Here is a 9,960-nt window from a genome sequence, read left to right as displayed (position 1 = left end):
ACACAGCACATGGAAGCATCTCTAAAATACACCACATGCTGGGACACAGAACAAATAACAACAAATTCAAAAAGATTTAAATAACTCTGTATAGCCTATAGGACCACAATGAAATAAAACTTGAAATTGATAAGGGACAAGTCCCTAGAAAATACATGAACTCATGGAGATGAGACAATGCATTAATGTATGATGAATGGTCAAAGAGTAAAGAGATAAAACTGTTGATGGAACTAAATGAAAATGACAATACAACACAACAAAACCTCTGGGACACATCAGAAGCAGACCTATGAGGGGAATTTAGGACTCTAAGTGCCTACAATAATATGTACACATATACACACACACACACACATATATGATATACATATCTATACATGATATATATGCATATGTGTGTATATATACATGATATATATGATATATACATGATATATATCACATATATATGATATACGTATATCATACATACATATATCATATATATGTGTGTGTATATATATATATATATATATATCAGAAATACCACAAACAAATGACCTAATGATACAACTATCAATTTAGAAAAGCAAGAACAACCTAAATCCAAACCAAGTTGATGGTAAAAAATAATTAAAATTAAAGTGGTAATTAATGAAATTGAAATAGAAACCAATGTAAAGAACCAACACATCTAAGAGCTGGCTGGTTCTTTAAGAAGATAAAAAAGATCAACAGACCTTTGGTTTAATGAAACCAAAGTAAAGAAAGAGAGGTGCTAAATAAACAGAACCAGGAACGAACTAAAAGACAACACAACAGACCCCAAAGATACTGAGAATATCACAGGAAGAGCTTTAAAAGTCTATAGTCCACTAAGATGGAAAAGCCAAAAGAAATGAGTGAATTTTTAGATTCAGCCAAGCCACCGAAAGTAAACTAAAATGAAGTCAACAACCTAGACAGGCTCATTAAAACTGAAGTAATAGTAATAAAATAGTAATAAAAAGCTTCTAACTAAAAAAGTTCAGGACCAGATGGATTCACAGAAGAATTCTACTAGACTTTCAAAGAAGATCTACAACCAATCTTAAACTATTTTTTAAGAACTAGAAACAGAAGAACCACTTCCAAACTCCTTCTGTGAAGCCAGTATTACTCTAATACTAAAATTAGTTAAGTGCACAATAACATCACCAAAATAAAATAAAACAAAACAAACTAAAATAAAAAGGAAACTACAGGCCAATATTCTTGATGATTATAGATTCAAATATACTTAATGAAATGCTTGAAAATAGAGACATACATGGAGATTATCCACCACAATCAAGTCAACTTTATCGCTCAGATAATGGGATAGTTCAATATATGCAAGTCAGTAGGTGTAATAAACCACGTGAATGTATTTAAAGATGAAATCACATGATCATCTCACTAGATATTTAAAAAGCCTATGACAAAAATCCAACATTCTTTCATAATAAAAGTCCTACAGAATGTAGAAGTAAAGAAAACATAACTCAACATAATAAAAGCTATGCATAAAAGTCCACAGCTGACATCATCCTAAGTGGAGACATTTTGAAACAGTTCCACAGAAGTGAGGAAGGAGGCAGGGCTGTCAACTACCCCACCGCCTTTCAACATCCTCCTGAAAGCAGTGCCTGGAGCAAGAAAGCAAGAGAAGGAAACTTAAGTGGTACAAACAAGGAAAGAAGTCAAATTATCTCTGTTTGCAGATGACGTGGTATTATACACCAGAGATCCAGCAATTCTGCCAGAAAGTTTCCAGAAGTTTTAAGCAAATTCAGTGGTATGGCCTTTTACAAAACCAACGTGCACAAATCCATTGCTTTTCTATACACCAACAACAAACGCACAGAGAAGGAGATCATAGACACACTCCCATTCACAATAGCCTCAAAGAAAACAAAACACCTACGAAAAAACCTAACCAAGGGAGCGAAGGACATTTACAACAAAAAATTTGAACCACCATGGGATGAGATAAAGGTGCTAGAAAACAGAAAGATATCCCATGCTCATGCATTGGTAGAGTTAATACCACAAAAATGACCATTTTACCAAAAGCCATTTACACATTCAATGCATTCCCAACTATAATCTCCAACTGATTCTCCACAGAAATAGAAAAACCTATCCCAAAATTCGTATGGAATCACAGAGAGCCAGGAGAGTCAAAGTAATCCTAAGCAACAAGAACAATGTGGGAGGGATTGCTATTCTAGATCTTAAGATATATTATATATTACAGAACCATAGCCATAAAAACAATATGGTGCCGGCACAGAGACATGTTGACCAATAGAGCAAGATCAAAAATCTGAACATGAACACATGCAACTTCAGTCATTTAGTATTTGACAAGAAGGAAAGCTGGAGGAAAGGCATCCTCAACAAATGGTTCTGGGAAAGGTGGATGGCCCCATGTAGAAGGTTCAAATTAGACCCCATATCTATGACTTTGCACATAAGCTAACTCCAAATGGATCAAAGACCTAAGTTTGAAACTTGAAACACTGTAACTACTAGAAGAAAACATAGACAGTGCCTACATGATACAGATGCGGGAAAGGACTTTCTGAATAGAATTCTATTTGTCCGAGAATTAAGACCAACAAATGACAAGCAGGACTTCATCAAATTAAACCGCTTCTGTACAGCTACAGAAACAATCAACCAGGAGAGAGGCAGTCCATTGAATGGAAGAACTTTGCCAGTTACTCAGACGACAAAGCATTGATATCCAGATTAACAAAGAACTCAAAACAAATGATGATGATGATGATGATGATGATGATGATGATGATGATGATGATGATGATGATGATGATGATGACGACGACGATGACACCAATTCAATAAAAGGTAGCTTGGGACCTGTGAAGAGAGTTCTCCAAATAAGAAAAAAAAAAGGCTTAGAAGTATCTCAAAAATGTTCTTAGTCCCTTGTTGGGCCCTATTTGGCTCTGATTTGGGCCTCGAGGACAAGCCTGAGCCTGGCTTGAGTTTTGTAAACTGTCTCAGTCACTTCCTGTATTAGAGTGACTCAGCACAACCTTCTTTTTTTTTGTTGTTTTTTTTTTTGTTTTTGTTTTGTTTTTTGAGACAGGGTTTCTCTGTGTAGCCCTGGCTGTCCTAGAACTCACTCTGTAGATCAGGCTGGCCTCAAACTCAGAAATCCGCCTGCCTCTGCCTTCCAAGTGCTAAGATTAAAGGTGTGTGCCACCACTGCTGGCCTTTTCCTAGCTCCTGCTGATGTAGGGTAACTTTGTTGTCAGTCACCCCATACCCTTCGTCAACTTTCCCCTCCCCCTAAGTCATCTCATCTCAGCAGAAAACTCCACCTCCTCTCTCAACCCTTTAGAAAGAGAAGATTGATACATTAAAACGTTCCTGCTTTCACAGACTCCCGGCTTGGGGTCGTTATTCTCCTGGACCGGGGCCTCTCCCTCTCGCCTGGTTCTGCCTTGCAGTCCCTAACACTTAGGAAAATAGTAATCAAAATAATATTGAGGTTCCCTGAAAATGGCAGAAATTGACAAATGCTGGAGGGGAGGTAGGAAAAAAGAAGCCCTCCTTCTCTGTGGTGGGATTGCAAACTGGTACAGCCACTCTGGAAACCAGTGTGGAGAATTCTCAAACAACAACAACAACAACAAAAAAACCCAAAAAACAAAACTACAAAGAAACTGACCGTATGACCAAGCTCTGCTGCTTAGTGTGTATATAAAAGATTTAACATTTGACAACACAGGTACTTGCTCAGTCATATTCATTGCTGCTATTTTCACAATAGCTAGGCAATAGGAACCATCTAAATGCCCATAGGCTAAGAAATGAATAGTGAAAATGTGGTCTACATACACTATGGAATACTTACTATTCCTCTGGTTAGGGGCAGGGACATCTCATTTGCGCTTATGACTCCAGGGCCAGCTCTCTTGACTGACTCAGTTGGTGAGGGATGAAGATGCAGAGGGCAACCCTCATCCCCAACCCTCCTCCAGCCACCTCATAGCAGATGAGTGGTGGGGTCATCTCTCCTCAGCTCACACCCTCAGGGCTGGCTCACCTGCACCCCCACTCCCAGGGTCAGTTGTGCTGGGCTGTCCAGGCAAGGTTCAGGGCTCACTCTCCCAACAATGCTGCAGCTGCTGAGGGGCAGGGCTAGCTCTCCAGTGCTCGTGATCCTGTGGGAAGCTTTTCTGACTGCTGGAGTAAGGAAGGGGACCATCAAGGCAGAGGGATGGTGGCATCAGCTCCCCGACACTCTTGTCCTTGGGGTCAGCTCACTGCTATCTGGACAAGGCTCAGGGTTGGCTCTGCTAAGTGCTGTCACAGGTGAGAGCTGAGGACAGCTCTTCAGAGCCTCATAGCCAGTGAGGGATAGCACCAGTTCTGTACAGCCCCTGGACATCTATTTGGTCCCTGGTTGCTGCCCTGACCAGGAACATCCTCATGTTCTCTAGTGGCAATATGAACCACGAACCTAACACCAACCCCTGCCACTGAGTAGCTATGAATCTAGACATGGCTGCTTAGACTAGGACCTCACTATGTTCCAGGTGATAAGGATAGCCTATCACAACAGGCTACTCCTCTCCATCCCCAAGTCTTCCTTTGTAATGCCCAAGCTACTCCATTTCTCTTTCTCTCCCCTTGATCACCTCACACTGGACACATTGTGGTGGCTGCCACTGTAGGCTGTCTACATGGTTGATGGGCTCTGGGTGACATTCTCTGTGCTGGGGGACAAGGTGCTAAGCGGATGTCTATAGCCCACCTGTGCTGGGCACTGGAGGGAAGGTCTGTGGGCCACAGGTCTCTTGCCTTCCTCCTCCCTCATTGTGCTGCATGGTGGTAGATGGGTTCCATGGGTCTATGGCGCACCCATGCCATGAGGTAGAGGGCAGGTCTGTGTGTCTTTTCCTGCCAGCACTACGTGGCATGGTGGAATGCAGATCTCTGTCTTCCTCCTCTGGTGCTGCCTGGATTTGATTTGATTTGTATGCGTACTAGGTATAAAACAGCTTTGGCCACCAAACCAGACATCAAACTGGGATGAAGAAAGGACTACCGTCCGCTCTGCCTCTGATGGGTACAAGAACACCACCACCAACAGGGTGTCTCTTCACTCATTGCCAGGGGGATATAAATATATTTTTTAAATGTCAAAGTTTTACATAATCAATACCTTTTTTATTTTTCCAAAGTACCTACCAAGCTACCAAATGACCATATCCTGTGGTACGATCTCAAGAGGTATGTGTTCACTTCTGATGACTCACAGACAAAATGCATTCTGCAGATGTACATACTGCATGGGGTTTTGTTAGCAACAAAACCAGAAAAACAAAGGAAGGATTCCCCCTACCCCCATGCCACCAAAACATAATCCTGCAAACTCAGGGTGCTTTAGGTTGGCCATAAGCACAAGCAGTGTCGTACCTCCTCACCTGGAGATGCTTCTATATTTGTGCAACTGACTTCTCCTTCATTGAAGATGAGAGAGATCTCTCAGAGAGGTGCCAGCCTCTTGGCTATATCATGACCAGTGGGATGCTGTGAACAGGAAGGAGGAGAAGGGTATATGTGGTGAGAAAGATTAGCTCCCATCTTTAGAGTTTCAGGCCCAGCATCTGGAGCCTGGGCAAAGCTGTGACCCTGTGGACTGATGAAGATAATGAACATCAACTGAAAAATAACACAGCTTTGTGTTTTTCCACATCACACTGGGTTTAAGAGGTTTAAGTCAAAGTTGGATCATGAATCAAATACGTTTTAATTCAAGACCCTTGCAGTGCATGTGTGTGTGTGTGTGTGTGTGTGTGTGTGTGTGTGTGTGTGTGTGTGTGTAGGAGAGAGAGATACAGAGAGACACAGAGATACTAGTGTTTGATTGCTTCTGACCTTCTGCTCCTCTTTCCATTAAGACCCCTCCCAGTGTGTTCAAGGCTGACTCTCAGGTTACACCTGAAGAGTTGTGGATTTTGGAACACATTTTTTTTTAGATCCATTTAAGAAGGCTCAGAAGAGTCAGGTCTGTGTGCAGTCTACTAGAAAACCAAATCTCCCAATACTGACTTACTGGAAAATGATTACTTTTTAACTAAACATTCAGTTTCACATCAAAAAGGAAATACCCCAAATGAACATAAGCTGGGTCCCAGAACCGTTTTTTTTTAAATAATTATATTTATGTACAGAAAACTTAGTGTACATTTAACCCAATTTAGTGGCCAGTTTTTTAGCCTTTGCCTTTTCCAGCTTGGGAATTCGAGCCACAGACTTAGGACCCAGGAAGTTGCCTTCACAATGGAGACGGATCTCATCGTATCTGTCATTACAATTGGTCCTAATAGCTTCCACCAGCTTAGCCAGAGCACCCTTGTCTTCTGAGCTAACCTGTGTGAAGGCAACAGTGGTGCAGGTCTTCCTGTGGACCAGGAGCCCCAGCCTAGCCTTTCCCTTGATGATGCAGTAGGGCACCTCCATCTTTCGACACAGGGCATGCAGGAAAACCACCAGCTCAATGGGGTCTACATCATGGGCAATCACCACCAGTTGAGCCTTCTTATTCTCCACCAAGGTGGTGACTGTATTGACTCCTGCTTGGAGGACAGGTGGTCTCTTAGTTGGGACATCCCCTTTGCCAGCAGCTTTCTTCTCAGCACGGGGCAGTAGCCATTGCTTCTTCTCTTGCTTTGTCTCTGACCTGTACTTGTGGGCAAGCTTAAGCACCTGAGTAGCTGTTTGCCTGTCCAAGGCCTGGGTGAACTGGTTAATGGCAGGAGGTACTTTGAGACGCTTATAGAGGATGGCTCTTTGCCGCTGCAGCCTGATGTAGTGAGGCCATTTGACAAAGTGTGTTAGATCTCTTTTGGATTGGATGTCCTGCCCAATGCCGAAGTTCTTGGGCCTCTTCTCAAACAAAGGATTGACCACCTTCTTGGCCTTCTGTTTCTTGATGATGGCGGGGGCCGGAGCCACCTTCTTCCCCTTCACTTTCTTTCCTTTGGGCATCTTCCTCTACTGGTGGAGAGAGAAGAACCAGTTTTAAAATCTATGAGGGTTTTGTTTTATTTCCTAAAATATACTATATGAAGAGGACAAAGATCAAGTCTTTCATGTGTGACATGTGACTGACTGGTCCTGGAGACACCTTCTCTCTATGAACACATGTATCTCCCCAAAGAGCTAGGGGAGAGAAACCTGCTTCAACCCAAGTTCATCATTTTTTTTTCTGAGAGCTCCAAGGATCTCTAGAGCAGAGGCTTATGGGATATAAAATAAGAGAATCACGGCACCTTCCCATTCCCTGTGTGTTCCTTGGCCAGTTGTTCCTCACTCTCTGTTAAAGTTCCCTCCCAAACATATATACTTACTTTAATAGACAAAAGTATATTTAATATATAGTATGAATTTTATGAGCATGAAGACTTGGTGAGTGATTTTTGGGGAGTGTTAAATAACAAGTGCCTATATGCAAATGAATTTGTATGCTGTGTTTGCAGAACAATGATCATGTTGGATTGACCACAGCACTGCCCATCCATCTGAGTGTCATTGGAATGTTGGGGGGTGGCAGAGTTATATACAATCTTGCTTTAATTGTTTCATTAGATTTCCTGAAACAATGGCATATTTTACTTTTTATGTAAAGCTATAATGTGGCTAGAATATCCTCCAGAGGTCCATGTGTTAAGTGTCTATTCCTCAGAGTGGCATCCTTGGGAGATGGTGGATCTGTTAGAAGGCAGAGTCTAGTGGGAGGTCTTTAGGTCACAGGAGACACGACACACTCTTGAAGGGGAATGAGTGACCTTGGCACCTTCCCTTCCCTTTTTGTTCTTTGGCCATAGGATGAAAGCTTTTGCTCAGTGCTATGCTTCTTCTATGATAGGCTGCCCCACCACAGGCTGGAGAGCGAAGGAGCCAACCAGCCATGGAGTCCCACAACTCAGCCAAAATAAGCCTTTCCCTGTATAAGTAGATTTTCTCTAATATTTATTAAGGCATCAGAAAGACAATTTATATAATAGGTAAGTTGAGTTTCATACGATTTGATAGACTGTCCACAGGTAAAAATCCAGGCAAGAGCTAGAACTCTCTCCAGGTTTTCTCATGCCCTACACAGTTTTGGAGTGTTTTTTTTGTGGTTGTTATGAAAAATGAGTTTGCAAGGGAAGCTGAACCTTTTGGACTTATAAGCAGGCTGTGCCTGGATGAATACCATGCTGGATGTTGGGTCTTAACTCTGAAGACTGGTATTGACTACATACTAGTTGCCACTCATTTTCAACACACAGCTCAGATCTTTCTAGCAAACTAGATTACCCAACTGGAAGGGTCAAACAGCCACTCAGGGCATTTTTTCTGTTACAACTTAAAAAAGAATAAAGAGCTCTTTGTGTTCAGCAAAGATATTTTCAAGAAAGAGGTAGGTGGGGGGAAGCTAGCCTCAGTGCAAAATTGGTTATTTTTTTTGGTGAGGAAAAATGTTTTCTGTTTTGTCTTTTTCTCTTTAACAGTTTATATTACATACAACATTCTAAGTATAACTGGTAAAAGTGCATTGAATAATTACATTGGGAATGCAAATAAGTATTAAAGTTCCTATGGATAATAGGAATAAGTTATAGCCTATGCAGTATGTATATTCATTTTCTTAGTGTAATCACTTTAAGTGTGACACAGAACAAGCTCTTACTTTTTGTGCAGTGACATCTGAGAAGCAGGGAACACGTAGTTAACGTTACTGACTTTCATACAAGAGATGAAAACCTTTTTGAAGAGTTACCAGCAGGTGAGGGGCAGCTGTTGAAGAGCTGTGTCTGCATGCTACCTCATCCCCAGGCAGCACAGCTCTCTAGAGGTGAGCCTCTGAACACTCACCTCAGACAGATAGAATGTTGGACTTCTGTGCTCCACAATAGACCCATAGAGTCAGAATTTGGGTTTTGGATTTTTGTTTTGTTTTGTTTTGTTTTGTTTTGTACTAGAACGTGAATGGCAAATGAGTATCCTGGAGGTGTTGCCCGACTCTCAAAGCTTGAGACAAAGATAGGCATAGAAGTGATTCAAGGTTACACATAAGAATATAAGTGGGATTAAAAGATTAGTGAAAAGAAGAGTGGAGCAAACAGCTGATCCAATCTCAAAGCCTTTGAAGATAAATTTCTCCAAATTTAGAACATGTGAATTTTTTCCCCATGTCATTTCAATGGTCTTGAAGATGATGGCTCTTGCTACATGTATGTAAAGTGAACTAAAGCCAGTAAGGGGAGTATACAATATAAAAAATGCATATCAATATCACTCTTAAAGAATGATGATTAATAAATAAGATGTTAAGAACTGGAATAGATCAGCACAACAGAGGAACTTATTAGGGTAGCAGTGGATGTAACTGTGGAGAAAAGAATTCATAGTCCACAGGGAAGAAGGAAGAAAAGGGGCCATGCTGCTGACAGAGGGAGAGGCTCCCTCCAGAGAAGCCAAGGCTTTGTAACCTCTCAGTAAAATGTCACATTCTGATAAACAAAGAAAGGCAAGAGAGTCTGCACCATTTTACCACCTGTGTGATCACAGACTACACTCTTCCTGACTCCAAAGGCTATTGGGCATGAGGAAACCTGGGGAGAGTTCGAGCTCTTACCTAGAGGTTTATGTAGTTTGACTCAGGCAACAATTAATTTAGGATTCTGGAAATAGCAGGTAAGATTTAGATGGAAAAAAGATTCTGTAGTTTCTATATTCATCAACCCCATAAGCTGCTAATTAATTATGAAGGAAATCATTTAACCTGTCAAACCTCCTGGTCTTGAAGTTTATATAAACAAGTGTATTCTTCCTTTGCTTTCCCTAGACTTTATTAAATATCTGATGCAAGGCACTTCATAGAGAAAAAAAAAGTTTATTTAGCTTTTACTGTAGCTTTTAGAGGTTGAT

General features: G+C 41.2%; 1 non-coding gene and 1 pseudogene across 1 annotated transcript; both read right to left on the bottom strand.

Moving 5' to 3' along the window:
* Positions 1-5,015: 5,015 nt before the first annotated feature.
* LOC116087890 lies at positions 5,016-5,159 on the bottom strand. Its single transcript, XR_004117680.1, has one exon. It is a non-coding gene; the product is annotated as a small nucleolar RNA SNORA48 (small nucleolar RNA).
* A 1,072-nt stretch (positions 5,160-6,231) lies between these two features.
* LOC116087689 lies at positions 6,232-8,892 on the bottom strand (annotated as a pseudogene).
* Positions 8,893-9,960: the final 1,068 nt, after the last annotated feature.

Source organism: Mastomys coucha, unplaced genomic scaffold, assembly GCF_008632895.1.
Source record: "Mastomys coucha isolate ucsf_1 unplaced genomic scaffold, UCSF_Mcou_1 pScaffold13, whole genome shotgun sequence".
Taxonomy (NCBI): domain Eukaryota; kingdom Metazoa; phylum Chordata; class Mammalia; order Rodentia; family Muridae; genus Mastomys; species Mastomys coucha.
This window is presented reverse-complemented; position numbering and strand designations above follow the sequence as displayed.